The 21066-nt window shown below is 37.9% G+C and overlaps 1 protein-coding gene across 5 annotated transcripts in view; it reads right to left on the reverse strand.

Annotated features, from left to right (window-relative positions):
- The window catches only part of MRTFB (myocardin related transcription factor B), an 85386-nt gene extending 65500 nt beyond the window's left edge, over positions 1 to 19886 (reverse strand). For all 5 annotated transcript variants that reach the window (XR_008732157.1, XM_055709865.1, XM_055709869.1 and 2 more), the window contains exons 1-2: positions 19759 to 19886; positions 16506 to 16550 (exon numbers count right to left, since the gene is read on the reverse strand). The gene's annotated coding sequence lies outside the window, so the exon portion shown is untranslated. The remainder of the gene's footprint in view (positions 1 to 16505; positions 16551 to 19758) is intronic.
- Between the last annotated feature and the right edge of the window lie 1180 nt (positions 19887 to 21066).

Raw genomic sequence — 21066 nt, forward strand, 5'->3', positions numbered from 1 at the left:
TTCAAAAGCCGTATTTCGTTCTGACATTTCTAATGGAACTGATCGCTTGGACATGAGCAATTCAAACACATAAAACAGCAGGAGAAAACATTAGTTCACCCTGATTAAAGTCAAACCCTGTACAATAAATACTTTGCCCAGTCATTACATGCAGAAGTGAGAAACTTAACCTGATTTAGAATTTAATGTACCATGATACTATCATACTTTATATTAAAGACAATACATTTGCCTCCCTTTTCTTGTTTATTTGAAGCTTCCTCCATCTTGAAGAATTATTTCATATTCTTTATCTGCATTTACAGATGGCAATCATTATTTATTAACCCCGACTTTAAGCAGGCCTATACACAAAAATGTATTAATAACATAACTGAAATGCAACAGTAAAAACATAGAGGAAAAATCAATTTACAAAAAGGAACTGTACTACTAAAGTCTCAATATTTTAGCCTGCATAATCCAAGAAAGTTCCATTGTATACAAGGCTAATCTGACAGACAGAAATCACTTGTCATTTCAGGGGTTTCCACTCCCTTCCTTGAAACTAAGACATCTAAAGGTTTAAGTTCCATGAATCATCATTACATTTGATCCAAAAAACATTTCCACTTATAAAGTGTTGGAAAGTATAATACCATCTTATTTGTAGCAACTAAAACAAAACTACTCTACTCTTTCAATAGTCCCAAAGGATTTCAGTTTGGTTCTTTTTTGTTTGGTTGGTTGGTTGGTTTTTTTTAAACACTGAAGTCAGCAAAATATTTAAGAGTAGTAAAGAGAAAACTAGAACAAAATTTTCCTATTTAACCTTCAGAATAGATGATCAAAACAGAATATGCACCAGCACTGCAAGTAAAGCTTTGGTTCACATTTACTTGACAACTGCATAGGAACGGTGTTCCAGCACTGGCAAAAGAGAACTCCTGTACCATGTATGAGCCTTATGTAAGTGTTCTCACAGATTGTAGGTGGTTGCTATCTTTCTTAACTGCTGAAGACAAACGCTTCTTTTATTTTTAAACATTTTATCTTCAAAAAGCGAAGTATATTTCCTTAGAAAAATCTTAGGAGGGGGGGAAATACATACTTCCCTGCCACCTGAGACACTAGAACTGCTATTTTATTTGGCCAAAACTGTGAAATCCAGACGACACTTGGGTAGTAAATCTGCTGTTACTTTACAAGTCTGCTGGCAAAACCAGTTCAAGAATCACAGTGCATTCAAACTCTGGCCAAGTCAAATGGCTAACCTTAACATCACTCACGCATTCACACACACACCTAGGTCACTATACACCATACAGTTATCAAATTAATAGTCACACCAGATTAAATATTAGCAATACCAGGCTCCAGTAGAGAATTTATTACAGAATCGTGGTGTGAACGTCAACAGTCAAATCACCTAGGTTTAAGTTTCTCCATGTATAAAACTCAGTAAGATTTTAAGTGATATATATAGCTAGCAGTTTGTAATACACCAGAATCTTTAGTGGGAAGAATACTAGAATTGCAAATGTTGGGTTTGGTTTTGTTGGGTGTTTTTTTTTTGTTTTCTTCAGTGTCAGGAAACACTAAAAAAGACACTTGAAAAGCTTAAGCACCTCATCCAGCATGTTAGCTTAACAGTTGCCAATGAAGGTCACTTGCACAAAGCTCTTGGATCTCCTCGTCAACGCCTAGAAAGACTTGAAAAATCTGTACAGTGAGGACTATGATCTCTAATAACAGAGTGGTAATAAGCATTTAGGCAACTGTTACAGTCTCAAATATTACTTCAATCTGAACAGTGAGCATTAATGACTTGCATCTGAGATAACGTGCTAAGTCCCAATGTCAGACTAACTTGGCAATCCCTCCCTCCATCTCATAACAGAAGGGCAAGAACTATGCTTTCAGAATGCAGGCTGGCCCTATAAAGTGCGTAAATACACCTACAGCAAATTTCCTTTCTAATCCTCAAATTGGCTGAGTCCCAGTGGTCAGACCCTTGGAATGCTCAGTATCTCCTTTTTTTCCGCAGGATCAATACAAGTAGGAGTCAGACATAAAGATTCAAAATACACAGGAACATTTAGCTCACTGAACAATAGGGTAACTGTAAGCTAAAAGAGTCACTTCCCAGAGACAAGAACTGGGGATGAAATACCTGCTTCAAAGACAGGAAAAGATGCAGTGTTTTTAAATGATGACTCCTCTTGGCATGCAGCCGATCAGCAAGGGGTAAGAAGAAAATTAAGAAACAAATGGTAAGGTTGGCTGCAGGAAATCCATTTCAAGTCAGTTTCTGTAGCAATACCAAATCCAGGTGTGTGCTACAAAAACAGTAATGCTCCACAGTCCAGTACCTAACGGTTTCTCTGTGCCCTCGAAAATGCAGCACGTTCTGTTTGGTAGACAGTAGCACATATTGTATATGCCCAATTTCGTTTCAGCTGTTCTTGCATCCTATTAAACATCTGAGATCTTATTAAATTCCTACATGAAAAGCTACTGGGGTTCCCTTTATAATTGTTCTGAATACCTTTTTCTGCATGTCCATACACCATTTTCCCCAGAACTCTAAAGTTTGTACTCCAACTTGTATTCAATTACAAAACTGAAAGAGAGATAAATAATAATAATAATAGCAGCAGCAGCAGCAGCTTTGGAAATGCTTACAGAATATTTAAAAGTCGCTTACAACTATTCCTCCAAATCACTAATCTGGCTTTTACATGAAGTCTCATACATTGGTGTTTGTAAAATAGTAAAGATGTGAAAACCAAAAAAATAACCTTTTGCATTTGGTACTGCAATTTTAACAATAAATTGTTCCAGAAAAGTTCTTTTGTTTGTTTGGGTTTTTTTTTTTTCATTTTCTTAGTAGGTTTCAAATCCACTTACTGAAATAGCATCTAGAACCCGTAAAGATGAGTATGTGACCGAGCACAAAAAGGACACAGACTTGGAAAGTACTTGCTATTAATAAACATCCAGATTATCAGTAAATTAACCGAATATGTTCATCCAATTCATTTTTGACATTCATAATTTCACTGGTTGTAGAAAATGTCTCAAATTACGTTTGCCTCTGTTGCAAGAACAATGCTTATTCTGTTGAGATTCAGGCCCCTCATTTCATGTATTCCACAGCGGATTAAAAGACCAAAAGACAATTTTCCTGAAAAAGTCTTGAAAGTGTTCAACCATTTTAGTATTCTACTACATCACACAGTATAATCCTGTTCCTTTTCCCAAAGAGACGCAGTGTCAACACCGCTGACAGCTCCATGTTTCTTGCAACTTGTGCAGTTGGTTTCTTACATAGCCTCTCTCACTAAAAGTATTTTGGATACAGTATATGAACTTTGAAACTAAAACTGACATCAAATTATTAGATTGAAGGAGAAATCATACAGTTACAATACAGTGTTGATATATTAATTAACGAAGATAATTTCTGTGGTAAAAAACACAGCAATCATGATTTAAATCATATATAGCTATTTTTACAAAGGTAATTAGACAAAGCAGAAAAAGATGAGAAACATCAACGGCTGACTAACTATGAGTAATCACCTTGGATTATGCATTACCAAAATCTTACTGTTAGCTTCTTTTAAAAAACAGTGTACATAAGTATACGATAGAACTGCAGTCCTGTCATGCTTCTCACCATATCAGCAATTGGAATGACATGCTTCTTAAAGGCGCATAGAGTCAAGGCTGGACTGACGTGTATTTCAGATAAATTTCCTCTTTTATTCAATAAAATTACTGAGATTAAATTTTTTGTAACTGTCTACTCCTCATTAAATTAATACCACTGAGCAGACACTAGAAGACTTCCAGAAACTCATTTAACACTTTTGCATATTTTGATTCTTACATAGCCTCTCTCATTAAAAGTATTTTGGATACAGTATAAGAACTTTGAAAGTAAAACTGACATCAAATTACTATATTGAAAGAGAAATCATACAGTTACACCAAGATTCTCTTTACTAATTCTTAAAAGGAGATCTTAATTTTAAGTCTTTGGACTGATTAAAGTCTGAAAAGAAAGCTACACTAGCAAATACACACATAAACTAACAAAAGTAAAGAAAATTCTTATATCTGCATAGCGGCAGAGGATGAGTCAACAGATGATACATTACTTCCTGTACCATCTCCAGGGGAAAAATTAAAAAAAAAAAAAAAAAAAAAAAAAAGGCACCTCATTTGTAACGGGAGATGTGGCCTGCTAAGTGCAAATTAATTATCAGGCAGAGAGTGTGGGTCTGTGATGAACAAAAGTTGCCTCCCACAGCTCCCTTAAGAGCGCCAGAAAGCTAAACCTTACCCTGATCGCTGTGCAGGGCCATACAGATGATTTACCTACTGTTTTTTCACGTTACTGCCTCCTCAAAACTAACATATTCCAATAACATTTGGTAAAATCTATTGAGCTTCATATTACCCATCAGTGAAAAGGATATAACTCATAGGAATATTGTAAAGCTTAGTGTTTAAATACTTGCATGGTCTCATAAAAATGTTTTAAGTAAATATATTACAATTATCTTCTGTGTTCACACTTTGTAGGCTTTAAAATGCTAATTAATAATAGACTTTATCCAAGATGCTAGACTTCTTACAAATATTTTAAAGTTAAGCAAGCCAAGTTTCAATACGCATACTATTCAAGTCACTAAAATGAAATCAATCCTTCACGATGGAATTAATGTTTAAATTGTCTACCGACTATATAAAATTTCTCACATCTACTACCTTCCTTTAAGAAACAGCTACTTTCATCACTTTGCAGCATACAGAAACAATCTGATGGAGCAAAGGAAAAAGCAGTCTAGGATTAACTTCCTTTTAAAGATAATACACTGTCAACAACCTTCTTTAAAGACGAGTGTGAACTGCTTTGCTATTCTATCGTGTGAAAGAGAGACATGGTCACCTAGGTAGCTGTGCAAGGTATTTATAAACAAGCATTGAAGCTAGCATCTATTAATCCCTCCAGATAACACGGAACACGTCTTTCAATATACCTTTTACCGACACTATACTTTGTAAGTAGAAACTATGTTACACTTTAATTACAGTACAGTACTGTTTGTAGCAGAAAGTTCATAAAGACTTGAGTCATGTTGAAAATTCTGAATCACAGTAAGACGACATGTTATTTCATCTACAACTAGTAAGTCTGTCCTTCTTAAAAGCTGCTACCTGAGCACTCAGTAGCACAAGAATTATGGCAACAATACTTGAAAGTGTAATAGATAAGCATTGTCCTACAACTTGGCAGAAGTGAAGGACTTCTAGATACAGTCTTCAACAATTTTTTACTTTTAATCACCTCATGAGCAGACATAATTTGATTTAATCTCATCTTTTCTTAGTCAACAATGCTCATATTGAGGCAACACTAAGTCATTCAGTGGGATTAACTTGATTATTAGATCTATTACAGTGCATATTCTCACTACTTCCATTAAAATAAAGAGCTTCATAAAAATACTTTAAACTAGAAAGGTAAAACATGAAGTCATATCTTTTTTAGATGCTACACACATGCTTATGCTATGCATGGAAATATGCCATTTGCAAATCCTCAGAAAAATCTAAACATGACATTCCTATTTTTTCAGTCTATGAAGATGATGTTGATTGTCAAAATTTTCTATTTGCTTTAGTACTATACTAAAATTTAAAATGCCTGTATTAACACTGGCAGCAAATAAATTTAGACTCATCTTGGAAAACAACACACAGTCAGTTTTATAATATGTAAATTTAGCAGGACAAAGTAACAAAACAAAAAAAACCCCACCAACTAATAACCAAAAAAAAAAAAACAAAAAAAAAAACCAACCATGTGCATTGTTGTTTACAAACAAATTATGCTTCTAGTTTCTCATCCTTGTGGATATCTACAAATGTAAATAAGATCTCTTTTTTTCAATAAAAGATAAGTGACATATCACTTCAGAAGCAATTTAATTCCAATTTAAAAAAATTCAAAAGTTCTTAATACCAGTTTTATTAAGAAGTGATTAGCAGCAGTGTTCAAATAATTGCAAGATCAACTCAGACTTACCTGGCAAAAAGCAAGTTCAGTTGTTCTGCTGTACGACAGAACTTTGTGGAAGGAACTGGTAAGCTAACATGTGGTCCATGATTTTCGGTGGCCAGCAAATACAAACAGTGCAGCCAGCAGAATCTATTTATGTAATTGAAGTTGACAACATACAACAAAAATTAAATCAAAACACAAGTGTTCATTTTGCTATTATTATAAAGTGCTTCATAGCTCAAGTCTGGAGTAAGGGTCAAATTTATACTAACACATCATACATTTACTAAACGTTTTAGTGCCCTTAAAATGGGCATTTATTTTAAAAAAGAGAAAATATACAGACCTTTTCACAAGAGGTGTGCTCTGACAGTTCAGAAAATAATTAATTAGTTATTTGTATCAATAAAGTGGATCATAATCTTTTAACAATTCCTTTAGGTGTTCAGAGTCCTTTGATAGCCAAAATGCTGATCAATCTTAAAAAAGAATGTTGGTAGAGCATCTAAGGCATTTCAGAAAAGGTTAAATTACTCCATGATTTCATTTGTTTGCGTAGCTACTTCAAGATGTTCCCATTTGTGACTAAGCTGCAGGTGCTATTCTGTTTATTTTAGTCCCTGTAAACCAAGCCCTTGAATTGAACAAAGCAAGGAAAGCATTAGGATTCAAGTCAAAGAGGAAGGAACTGCAGTACTGTTTCCAGTTGAACATGCTACTTTCTACTTTCCTTAGTAAGCATGACCAAGCATTACACAACCATTTCTAGAAATGATTTCTTGAAAAAGACATACTTTGCTTCTTTTTATTTCTATACTGTTATGGATATTACAAAAATTTTATTGTTACAATATGTACCAAAGACCCGATATTTGACTTAAAAAAAAAATACAATCAACTTCTGTAGGACAGCATTTAACTTATAATTCACACTCAGCAATAAAATTAACACTAGACACTAATTCAAAATAATGTAGCATAATTAGGGATTACTAGCAACTTCAATTAGGAGGTCTTGCAAATATCAAAATGATTATGTCTGAACCGGAACTCAGTGCACACATACAGATGACACTCACTTAAGCAGTCCCTGCTCAATACCTTCAGACAACTCAGAACACCTCCCTTTCACAAACCTTTTGCCGCATATTGACTTGTACCAACAAAGCTACTTTCAGATATTAACAATGCAAACAATAACTTGAATTAGCTCCCATGGAAACCAGTCAACTTGTTGCTCTTAACTTCTGGAACTAAAACTTGTAAAATGTAATCCACTAATGGACAAACCAAAAAAATTAGGTGACAGATTAAATAAAAAGATGAAGATCAACTTTCTGTACATATTAAGCAGCAGCTGTTTACCACGTGTTCTTTATTTGATTCACATAAGTTCTTAGCGTTCATCTACAATATTCTCTTTTCTGTTCTTTTCTTATCCATCATAACATAACCACCCTGTAAAAATCATAGTAGAACATTATGATACATATTTAACTGTCCAAAATGACTGGTTTGACTTTGCAAGTTACTAGAAAATTTTAATGTTCTCTATTCTGTTGATCTTTAAGGTCACTTCCAACCCAAACCATCATATGATTCTATGATTTCCTTTAACTAGAAAGGAAACAGAGGCCTAGGACCAAATAATTAACATGTCTGGTTTACAAGTTCACGGGACCATCTCTTTTTTTCAACAACTCAGTTTGCACTGGATGATGTGACATGTTTTGTATAGTGACAAAAGTACAATTAAAGGCTAATGAAAGGTGGTGATGGAAGTTTTAAGATTTTTTTTTATAGTGCTACTGTCCTGCTTAGACAGAACCATTGGGTAAGCTACAACTGTAAGATCCTGGAAGGCTCTCCTAGTGCTCCCAAAGACAACTCACAGCTAGCTACGTACATTAAATACATGTATTCATCACAAGCATGTTGTGTGTGCATGAATGCTCATCTTTCCCAACTAAACAGAGGCTGTGACACAAAATTTTGGCAGTCCCATAATATCACTTTATGCTACTGCCAACTCTTCTACTCAATACACATAAGTTATTCTCCACTGTACTTGTCATTATCCTAGAGTCAGAGTAAGGACAATATACTTCTTATTTCTTATACCCAAAGCTGCTACTAGAACTGAGCAAATACATTTATTTGCTTGGCTTAGAAGTATTACTTCCTATTACAAACTTTTAAAAGCACTGAAAAGGGAACGAGCACGGTTGTTTCATTACTTATATACCAGCTATCATTTAGATTCACGGCTTCAGGTGCACAACTTCTTCCCTCCTGAATCTTCAACTGATGCTTTCTCCAAGTTACACCTACTGATACAGCAGGGTTCAAAGAACACTTATTACACCTTACCTGGAAGCAAACGGAACAGCATCCCATAACATTTGGTTACAGTGAACCACTGCTCAACTGCTCATATCCCACACTGTATTGTGACCTAAGTTTTTATACAACAGTGACCAAAGGTCTGAATGTGAACGCAATCACATCAGTTGTAACAGATTTACAAATTGCAGTATCTTCCCAACAATTAAAGCGGTGAGTTTTATAGATACAATAAGGATGCACACTAAAAGAATGCTAATTCCATGCATTTAAGTACAGGCTTTCAATTAGAAAAAAAACCACAAATCACAACCCCCCAACCCCCAGCCTCCTAAACACCAGAAATTAAGCATAAAGATATACTATAAACATAATATTATGACTTTAACAGAAAAATAAATACATTTTGTTAAAGCCAAAATAACACTTTACTAAACAAAAGCTAAATTTTTACTACTTGATAAATCAAGCACATTTCCTCTAACATGGCAAATAATACAGTCTGTGAACAGGTAAGGCCACAGAAAGGAATATCACCTATTGTTTCTTTAGAAATACAGAACCAAGATTACAAGTGATCAAACTTAATGCCCAGATCAACACCCATATTCTAAAATAACCTGAAACAGCACATTATTAATATGGTGCCTGAAAACTCTTAGGTTCTAAACAGTTTAATGCTGTAATCCACAGTCCGTGCCCTCAATGCTTTAAGAAACAATTTCTCACGATCTCCAAAGCTAAAATGAACTTGAACTCCATTTTCCATACTGAAATTAGCTAGACTAATGCGGTAGAAACTCTGGGTCATGAGAGTTTATGTTGCCTAAGGCAACTTTCAAAGAAGTCTTATCTGTTAAACTATTGTGTCTTTCAATATTTCATTCCCTACAAAGCTGCTTGCTTAAAAATAAATAAGAGATAGATGATAACCATAAAATTGTTTACAGTAGATTTCTGCACAAATTGCTACACTTAACAGCTGTAACACTTCTAAACTCTATTCCTTGGGATTGTTTTGTAGTGCAACTTGTAGTGAAGAAAAGCCATTAAACTTTCCCCATACAAAACAATTCTCATTCTCATCTCCCTCAGTTTATAAAGGAGACAGAACAGTCTTCTGTTTATGCAGAAATGGCAGTAACCAAGAATAAGCTGATCAAGAAACATAACACCCTTCAGAACTACTTAAAATCTCAAAAGCCACTCAACAGCAAGCTAATAAACAGGAAAAAAGGCCTCCTGTATTGAAAGATATGTATTTCACTTGCATAGACTTAAAAAATAAAAAGCTTGACTGCAACGAATTATTTTCTTCAGTCAGTTAAGACTAATAGTTTCCAAAGATCATCTTTAAGGAAAACGTAACGTAGAAATTTACAAAATAAGAAGAATCAATTTAACTCTGATAGATGAGTGTAACAGAACCCAAGAGTGTTTGTACCTATTCTTCCCCTGCCCTGCAATTTAAAGAACAAGGTATTTCTGAATTAAAAAACATTAAACACCATTACTGAAGTCTGCTATTCTAATACAGAAAGCTTCTAAGCAACACTGCCTTATTATAACAAAACTTGAACAACTCTCACTAAAGGTTATTCCTTAATACAACATAGATCATCTGTCACCGCTAGAGTATCTACTTCAAATGTTTACAAAAATTGAACTATAGTTATTGACTAATTTGGCCCAATGGCATACTGACTAAACATAGGGTACTTCTGCTAGAACCACCAAGTCCACTTGCAATCGTACTGGCTGACAATATTACCAGTCTCTCGGATGGTTTTCACCACCCAATTTCTAGTTATGATGGTCCTGTCCACACTGCTGGGTCAGCTGTTGGCATGGGCGCTCCTTATCCACAGAGAGCTCTATCAGCTTCAAGATTCTGAACAGTTACCTTGGCTGATTTGGCTAATCTGAATTGAAATGGTTTCAGGAGAACAAACCTAAGCGGGCAAAAATCTTTGGTAGGGTTGGAATGAGAGGTTCCACCAAAAGAAAACTTGTATTACCTTAATCATGTTTCAGTAAGTTATGTGGCTGAATAGTTCTCTCCCCTCAGCGGAAAATACACTTCAAGTGTGAAGTAAACATAAACTTCAGTGAGCCAAAAAGAATCTTTAAAACACAGGCTGAAGTATTTTTGATACATTATCCTAATATCCTTCTGTGTAATGCTAATGAAAAACCTCTTACTGAACATTTCTTTTCATGAACACATCAAAACTAGATTAACAATCAATTTACAAACTCACGAACCTAAAAATACTTCAAGCCATGAATTTTCCCCTATATAATAATTTTAATTTTCTTTGTATACTAGACATTTTTGGTCTTCAGAAAACATACTTAAGTACTCCTTCTAATATGTAAGACACTTCCATCATTTAACAACCACCAAATGTAATTTCTTAGGGTAAGCATGTTTCAAAACACTTTGGTTAAATCCATTTACTAACACTAAAGCATACAATATATTTAATCATAAAGAAATCAGTAAAAAAGGCTGAAAAATCTAAGCAATACCACTCTTTACTCAAAGGTACATTTTTTGAACAGCATTAATAGCATTTTTGCAAAACTGCTGGAAAGCTATGATAATCTGATGAAAACAAGACATTCATTAAACATTACCTGGTTATAGTAATTATAACTACAGCCCTAGCTTGTCTTTTTACCTTGGCTTATTTTCATGGGATCACAGAGTGGTTTGGGTTCAAAGGGACCTTAGAGATCATCCAGTTTCAACCTCCCTGCCATGGGCAGAGGGACACCTCCCACTACAGCAGGTTGCTGGCAAGCCCCATCCAGCCTGGCCTTGGACACTGCCAGGGACGGGGCACCCACAGCTGCTCTGGGCAGCCTGTTCTAGATCACAGTTCATTTCTTCCCCAGATCATTCCAGTACCTGCTTTCCTTCTTGATTCTTCTTCCTGAATTCACTGGTTTTTTCTCTCCTCCATGTATCACTAAATCACTTCTCATACCAGCTCCCACTTCACCTGTCAAAAATGCTCTGTATATCAACTTTTCTTAATATATCTTTTCTTTTCTTGACCATATTCCTCAACTAGCCAGCATAATGCTTGGCTTAGGCTATCAAAAGCCTACATACAGATGCCAAGAACCCACAGGCTCAAAGAGATGCTACTGAATTCTACCTTTCAGACTACCTTCTGGCCCTATTACTATCACTGCCCCAAATATCTGTGAAACAGTAGATTTAGAACCGTGCTTATATTCAAGAGCCTCCCATCAACTCTCGATCTTGTTCAGTCTGCAGAAAAGGAAACTAACTTTTAGAGTTTTATCCATCCTCCATTTCAGATTTCTACTTTCTCTCCATACTGCCCACCTTTGCCCCTGCCCAGAACTTTTGCAGGGCAGAAAAAGATGAACTACTGACTGAAGTAGGCTGCTACCATCTGCATTTCACCCTTTCCCAGAGATTCCACCTTTCTGTTTTCCCAGTTCTGTGTGATGAGCTTTTAAAATGAGGCATATTTTGCAGGACCTGGTAAAAAAGCATCAAATGGTTAAGCTGGCAGAAGAGAGGAAGGGTGGAACATCTGGCAGAGAAAGGAGATAGTCATTAACCACTCAACTTGGATCTACCCCAGCCAGAACAGTTTGCCTCACCATGCTGATCTCTGATTTCAGAAGAAATCACCAATTACACTCTGTCATTCACAGAAGCGAAGAAAGTTGGTTGAAATTGGCTACAGAGGTAAGGTGAATTATTTAAAGCTTGATTCACATTGGAAGATTTGTAATTCCTATAAACACAAAGATGGTTTATATTTTGCAGGAACTGATAGAATTTCTTCAGTAAACTATCTTACACCAAGTGAAAGTATTTGAGTGCTGCTGTATTATTTGACATTAATGTAAAGAGGCATTACTATAAGTAACACATACAAATGCAAAAATAATAAAGCAGTAACTTCTCTTAAATTTTTACTAGAAACACAGCAAGTGAGCACTACCCTCACAACCCAGATATTGAAATCTTTCTGCTGTACAGTAACTCCAAATGAAATCAGTGTTAAATACATTAACTAGAAATTAGCGAGGTTTTTAGTCATTCCTGTAACTTCATACACAGTTGTGTGATGATGCTGTGATTATTCTGAATATTTACCTAAACTGTATAAGCCAAACTACAGAAACATTGGACATTTTTAAAGAAATAATGGCAAGTCCTAAACAAAGGACCTGTTAACTGATCAACTTTGCTTTTGAAGCAATTCCTTAGTATTCGGCAATAGCAAGCATTATTAGCACATTGACTACTTGCAAATTGTATTTATGTTTTGGACTTAACTGAAAAACTTCAAGGTTTGCAAAAACACATTAATCAGTACAAGTCCATCTACTCCTCTGGAGCACAAGCATTAAATTCTGCAATTTTACTAAAAAAACCCTCCACTCTGTAATAGTGAAAAACTTAAAAATGAGGAACTGGCATGCAAACACAAAGCTTTGTTGATAATTTTGTATTCAATTTAATAGCAAATGCTTCTGCACAGCGATACTACATCAATGAGAGTCTGAATGTACAAATTTTCAGAATTTTCTTACTAGGAGTGTATATGAATTTATTTCCTTTGGTTGGATGCAAAGTAAGCACGAGTATAACTATGAGACAAGAATGTGTGAACAAGCATACTGCCACCCAAAAAAAATATTTTATTGATTTGAATCAATAGAAAACCTTATGCATCACTATTAAATGGCATCAACAGCTGATTCAAAAAGATTTTAAAAATTATTTCCCAATTCGCACAGTTTACACAAGTCTTTAAAAAACGCTTATAAATAAACTAAGAATATTTAAAGGAAGTATAGTTGTACAAGGAGTGTAACTTACATACTGAAAATCATGAGCAAAACATTAAGGCATTTCTTCTGGTTGCCTGTCTTGAGTTGTATCTTCCATGGAAAGGTATTTTTAAGATTTTATTTTTAAAGAGAAAATCCTAAAAAATAACCTACCAAATAACATGATATCATAATGAAAAAACAGATGCTCCAAAATAGTTGAGAGATTAATCTATTCAAAAACCCCTAAAATAACACACAGGTGTTAAAATTCAGACCAACCATAATGAACATAAAAATCCCGTTAATTCCTGTATAGTAATCTCAGTATATTCAGAAAGCTCCGTGTTCAAAATACACATTCCAATGTCCTCGTCTGCCTGACTACCACCAAAGAAAGACTATACAAAAGTACAAACACACTCCTTTGCTTTCACACTTCCAGAGTCACTTACACACAAGAATGAAGTGTGCTGAGAAGGATGGCTAATCTACAATATACAGCAATATTGATACAATTTACACAGCATTTTAAAACACAAAATTACATTAATGGCATCATCACATGTTCTCTCAGACTAACATTTAAGTTAATCTTAACACTAAGACTATAATTCACAGTTTCCACTGAATACCTACCAATGTAAAAGAGATTACCTGTAAACAAAATAGCATCTGTAACAGTGCGGTACACTAAGGAATACATCCGCCACATTGATGTTCATAATGTAAGCAAAGAAATCTGTGTAAACCACAACTATTACTTTCCTGAAGCTTTACTAACATGTGGTTCTAAATCCCAAAAAGCATTAACCATGTGTTCAACTTTGTGCAAACCTTCCAGTCTCATAAACAAGTCTAAAACTTTGCTGGATTACAACTTTACTAAACAATACATTTTCATTTTTAAAAAAAGGCAAACAAAATTAAAAGGTTGTGCCAGCAACACAATCAAACAGAATATCAGTAGCTGGAATTCTGGGTCGCTTTTTGGTTTCGGTTGGTTTGTTTGGGGTTTTTTTTGTGTAGGAAATACTGAGAAACTTCCCACTTCATGAGATGGAAGAACCACTTATGGGTATTAACTAGAACTTACTGCAACACACTAACAACTTAAACTCTATTATAATGAGGTTTTCTGCTGAATTTTTATGAGCTACCTTCACATTTAGAGTGAAGAATGACTGGCAAACTAAATTTAATGTCTACAGAATTTTTAATCAAGTTTTCAGCAACTGTTCCCTAGCCTACCAGCATACTTCTAACATTAGAAACAAAAATAGCATTGTCCATGTTTTCAGGGATATAACTTAGGATGATGTCTTGTATTCTCACAGTTTGAGAAGGGTAGAAAACCAGTGGGTTTCATCTTTTTGTCTTATTTTTAGTGTTTTGTTCATTTGTGTTTCACTAGTCAGGGTAAAGATCAAAAATGAGATTAACTATGACTTCCCTCTTGCTGTGTTGCTTTTGGCATCATGCCCAGGTTTAAGCCAGTTTTCAAACATTTAATTAAAAGCTTTAGCCAAGGACCCGAATGTGAAATCTTAAAATACTATCTACTGAGTCAACCATCACACAGATTCAGTTTATTGCACAAGTGCAAAACTGTTGTATTAACTTCTGGATTTAATAACAGTAATCTGAAGACTCTAATAAATTCTGTAATGTGCATTTGCTTTGGAGGATATGGAAGGATATGGAAGATTTTTGTGACTGTGGCTTTAACAGAGCCTCAACGACCCCAAAGAGTAGTTTTACAGCAGCTGTCAATTGCTACCACAGAAAAAAAGTTTGAAAAAGTTTTATTCCATATTAATATTATGCAATTTAGGCTCTTGAACTTCAGGTTCAGGATAAAAATGCTTAAGAATCAATGCCAGCAGTACCGGTTCACTGTGCTCAATGCAGTACAAAACAGTTTCATTTAAAGAAGCAAACATGAAACATTCACGTCAAGCTGTCAAGTGCAAATGTGCTTAATTTCAGTTGTTGATCTCTTTTTTAGACATGCTGCTAAAAATGTAGTAGATCCCAGTAAGAAACAACAGTTACAGATTTACTAAACCAGTACATTAAGTGAACTGGTTTGCCAACTCTAATCACTCCTGCTTTTCTTCATGTAGCCTGAATGCAATCCTAAAACACACCTTACCTTCATCTTAAAGGAAGCTCTCCTACCTTTCAGCATTTCCAGTTGCTAATTTTTTGCCTAACACTACAGTTCTGGAGTCTGTTGGAATACATCAATGCTCCAGATACATACCACCTTATGTGTATATCCAGGAAGTTTTGTATATCTTGCTGTTCTTCCATTCCCTGAAGCAGAGCTTATCCATGGAAGTTGTGTGCAGTGTCTTTTTCTGTAGAGGTGGAGCCAACGCTCTGCTTCATCTTAGAGGGGCCTCAGCAGAAATTATCAAGGAGGCTTTAAGCTCGATGCTCTAACTCGGTCATTCTGAAAATAAAGCAACCTCTCCTACCCCCCACCCAAAGACATAGCCCTTTTTCCCCATACAAAAAATGAGGAGGGAGGGGGCAGGATTGAAATTTTCACCATTTCAGTACCAGATGAACATCAGGAACACGCAGTTCCAAAACAAGAATGTTTTAGTTCACATAACCCAAGTTCCTTCCTTATTTTACTAAGCTGCTCCAGTCCCCTCCTAATAACCAACAACTCTATCAGCAGCCATTAAACACCCTTGGTTACTCCCTTCGAGAAAGAAGTTTGTCTCCTCATCTATAACTTGACTTATTTAATCACAACACATTGGACTTGGTGGTACTTTGGAAGTGCTGTGCCATTAAGTGCTCTGGAGCTAATGAGCCTGAGTCACTGCAGTTGTTGTTAAAAATAAACAAAATTCTATATAGGCCGAAGTTTTACCTACCAATATAAAAACTATTACATTTAGAGAAAGCCTAACATAATCTGTGAAGCTTGCAAGCATGACCGTCCTTCAAAAAAAGAGAAAATATTATTTAATCAACATAAGAATATTTAAGTCAAAATTTTAAGAGGTGATTAAAACCCACTCGTATCAAATGCCAAAGCAAAAGCATCACAGTAACTTGTGTAACAGCTTATGTAACACAGGTACTACATATCCTCAGATTCCTGCTTGTATGAGAACATAGCTCTTGGAAAACGTTTGATTTTAACAGGATTATAAAACCAGCACAATTTAAAGTGAGGCACTGCTCCCTAAAAAAGTAGCAGCTTTATAAAAAAACCTGTATTTAAAAAGGTTTAATTGTTTTAAGATATAGAACTTACCTTGTTTCTCTAGCCTCCTTCTATAGCATCTGTTTCAGCACATTTCTGGTTAATTGGAAAGTAAAGATAAGAAAAACAAAAATCACAAAAATGTCACAAGGATTCTCTTAAAAATTACATATTCTATTCCACTGAAGAAATTAAAACCTTAAGAATACAAGTTGCGCTTTCTCAGTTTTTGCAGTTACGTGATGTTCAAGTACCTTATTAGGTACTTCGAGTAAACTAATTTCAATATGCTCCAAGCTCATGTTTAGCACCTTTCATATTACTCCACAAACGCTTAACACACTAATTATTTGTCTTTCCAGTTACCTCTGGCAAGAATGATAGTGCTAGAGGTGCATCACCCACTCCTTTTAACTCAACTATAGTATGTAAGACCAGTCCTAACTCCTTCAAGTCTATCTTGCATATTTCCTTAGAGCTGGAATGTCTTCACACTTGCCAGTTTAAGTGCCAATTGTACCTAAGCACTAAAACCTCCCTTAATAACAGAAAAATATTTCAGTTTTCTATAGATTCCCATATGAAGAAAACTTTATATAGAAAAAGAAGAGGAAACTGCTCACAACCACATTCTGGCTTTTTGCTGTGACAATTCAAGCATATCTGTTCCATCATCAATGTTAATTTATTAGAGTATTTTAAAGTATGTGTGTACATATATGCATATACAGACACATATGATTATGTCAGTGGAAACCTAATGCATACTAAATTTAGAAAAGTTAAACACACACACACCAGTTACCTTTAAGGCTGGCATTTATTAAATGCCATTTCATACAACATTAATGAGGTTTTCCAGTTTTGGCTTTGAACCCATAGGTTATCAGCCTAAAAGGTCCCATACGTTGCTCAGCCACACAATGTTGCCTTTGTTCTGAGAGATGAATTCTAACAGATAGGGGTTTTCCTCTCTTAAAGGTTTGCATGCTCATATGCTGAAGCTTATGTTACGGTTTCTATACAAATCAGTGAAAGAGCTTATACACTAAACACATAAAAAACCAAACCAAACCACTTATGAGGAAGAAGTTACAAGATGCAAACACCAAAAAGGCCTAAAAAAAGAAACAGCCTACAGTAAAATGTATTCCCTCTTTCTTCCAATAATTAACCAAGTAACCTAAACGCTGGTTAAAAAAAACCAAACCAAAACCACAGCTAAGTATATTCCTTATCCAATATCATATTAATCCATAATGTCATTATCTGATTTGATTTCTAGGCTAATGAGAAAGGGCTCCAATTTATTGGACATTTTACGCATATGGACGCTAAATTTGTCTGAATATCTGTGTATTAACCTTCATCTTTAAAGCTCATTTATAACAACTCATACAACAGAATCCCACAGATTAAAAACAGTAAACATTAAGGTGACTTTCATGTTAGTGTATGACTGCTCCCAAAAACTCACTTGTATCATTAAGTTCAGTTTCCTACATTTCTCCAAACACAGCCAAATCGTGGAAATTGTACAGCACTTCCAATAATGTACTAAGGATTTTCAGCTTCCATGTGTTTTTATTTTCTTAATAACTGGTATTATTATGTTAATAAATGGTGACAGCATTCTGTCAAGTTTTAAATGCAAGTTATACCACAAAATCATAATTTGCCCAGTAAGGAAAATTGCAGGAAGGAACTAGATAAAATGCCAAACATTAATAATCTTATGAAATGCCAGCTGTGCCTTTGCTGAAAACTTCAATTAATTAAAAAATCAATTAATTCATTTTTCCATCATAAAGGGAAAGATATAATGTTAGGAAGCATAATCACCTTCCCATAAACAAGAACTGTGGAACTCGCTGTAATCACAGTACAGCGAAGGCTGGACTCTTTTCTTAAAAGGTGATTATGTCAGCCTGAACCTTTTAGACACATTGACAGAAAAGTTAGGAGATTTCATGGTGCTGCTTGTGCAATAAGCGTGAAGAGATAATTTTGTGATATTTACTTCACGATTAAAGAAATTATTCACTTTATTGTAAATCCTGTAGTTTTTATTTCAGCTATATTGCCTGCTGCAGCCATGAAGACAGTATTCTCTCTCAACTGCACCAAGCTGCACTGCATACTTAGAAACCAATACAAAAAGCATATGAACAGAATAAAGGCAAACGTATTTGCTGGCACAGAGGAAAAGCACTGCAGCACTGCTGTCTATCTTGCTCCCTCCATTCTGAAGAATGTCACTCTCACAAGCGTTAACCGATTTATGTGCATCTGAGCTACAGATCTGTGCATACAAGTGCTGCACACACACCTGTTATTTTCCATACAAAGCTGACCAGCCAAGCGCCACCTTAAATCCACGTATTTCACAAATAAAAACCCCAACTATTAACAGTCCCTGGTCTAGGGGCAGCTGCTCTTTGAACTGGTAGGCGAACCTAAGCTGTAGTTACACCATTTGGGGCATCAAGGCCAGAGGTCTCGACTTCACTGCTCTGAACAGCTCTCGTTTCCATGCACGTATTTAAGGCTGGGCCCTGCAGTTACGCCTGTCTCCCCACAGGCCCGGCACCTCACTCAGGAGTTTGTGCGCCTTACTAAATAATAATAATAATAATAATAAATAATCCGTGACCGCAGCGCACCAGAAGGGAAGTCTGTCAGGGCAGGCACGGCAGAGCCCGCGCCGGGCAGGGCCCCAGCGGGGCCGCATCGCAGAGCGCGGTGCGGAGGCGCCGGCACCAGCACCCCCGCGCCGTGCTGACCCCACTTGCGCGGCCCTGCGGGGCGCCGGAGGCCCCCGGGGAGGCGCGGCTGGGCTGAGGGGACGCCGCCGCCACCGCATCCCCGGCCCAGCGGGGACCCTACCCTGCCCGGCGGGCAGGGGGCGTCCGCCGCTGCCAGCCCCCAACAGCGCGGCGGGTGGGCAGGGGGCCGCCCCTCCTGGCGCCGGGCCAGGGCGGCGAGGTGCACTCCCACACGCCTCAGCCGCCTGAAGATGGCTCTGGCTGGCGCGGGCGGGACCGCGCCGCAGGGCTACCCACGGGCCCGGCGGCGGCGGCCGGCTGGCGGCTGCCGCTCACCGCCCTCCGGCCCCGCCGCGGCGGCGGCCGGCCCGACCCCCGCGTGCGCGGCACCGCTGCCACCGCGCCGGGGACGCGCCTCCGCCGCCCCGCCTGTCACGTGCCGCTCGCTCCCCCGCGGAACCCCGCGTGGCCGAGCCCGGCCGAGCGGCGGCACGGACCGCCCGCCCGCCCCCCGCTCCCTCACGCAGCCGCCCGCTCACCCTCGCTGGCCGCCGCCGACATGTCCTCTCGCGAGCTCTGGGGCCGAGACCGCCCTCGGGCGCGCGCCCCGGCGGTTGGCCCGCGGGCGGGGGCGGGGAGGCCGCGCGCGCTGGCGCCGTCACGGCCGCCTCACACATGTGGGAGGGCGGGGAGGCGGCTGCATCCGGGTACTCGCGTCCCTAGCGCGGGGGGGGGGGGCGCCTGCCCCTGCTGCCCTCCGGGCGCCGAAAATACTCTCCGGGGGTGTTTTCCCTGGGGCTTGAGGTAGACCGTCCCTCTCCCTCACGGTGGCCCCTCGCACTGCCCCTCCCGGCCGAGTCGGCGCCCCCAGCCCGTTTTCGGGCGCCTCACCCTGCAGAGGCACCTGGCTGGTGGTGGGGGGCCGCGTAGGCCAAGCCCGTGGCTGGCGCAGGGGCGGTGGCGGGGGCCCGGGCGAGGCGGGATGCCTGCAGCGCTGAGGCGAGGCCGGGTAAGTAGAGCGCACTGCCCTGGCCGCAGCGCTTTGCTGCAGGTGCTGCGGTCGCTCGGATCTGAAATTTGAAGCAAAACTCAGGGTATGGCTTCAAACTTAGGCTGTGTATACACACGTGAGCGAGATGGGACTCATAACTCATGTAGTTCCCTTTCAGGCTTAGCTGTGTCTGAGGTGATTGAACTTGATTAAACCAAGGAGGAGGAAAAAAACCCCAACCATTTCGTAGAAGAGGTTTTAGAAACCTGATGATATATGCTTGAGAACATGCAATAGAAAAAGTAGGCTTTCATTCTGCAAGCAGCACGCACACGATAATTAAGCTGCATGTATTGTGCAACATGCTCACGGCAGTGAATACATTAGTAACAAATGGACTTTCACCAACACCAAGCTAGTTCTATTCCATAAGTATACTGCATCAAGCCCGTTATTATGCAACTCTGCTTTTATTTTGCATTTTTTTTTCCTAGCTCGAGATTAAGAACTGAGCTGTCTCTGTGCAAGTCAAATACAGCTTTTTTAATCATTTGCAATTTGCTAGTTTCCACCAGCTTGCTAAGAGACTGTATGGTGCTTATGCTACATGGCAGCAAAGCAAAACATGTTTCCCTTCTCCAAAGGGGCAAATGGAACACATACGCGTATTTATTTATTTTTTTATTAAGAAAAAAAGGCAATTTTTAATTTCTTACAGCTTTAACATGCTAAACAGCATTCTGATATGCTTCATTATAGACTAATCCTTTGACGTGAAAAGAATTACTTGTTCGGATTTTTTAGATGGATTGAAAGGGTTGTTAATTTGTTTTCCTTTTTAAAACAGAGTACATAT

This window comes from Falco cherrug, chromosome 4 (genome assembly GCF_023634085.1).
Source record: "Falco cherrug isolate bFalChe1 chromosome 4, bFalChe1.pri, whole genome shotgun sequence".
NCBI classification, from domain to species: Eukaryota; Metazoa; Chordata; class Aves; order Falconiformes; family Falconidae; genus Falco; species Falco cherrug.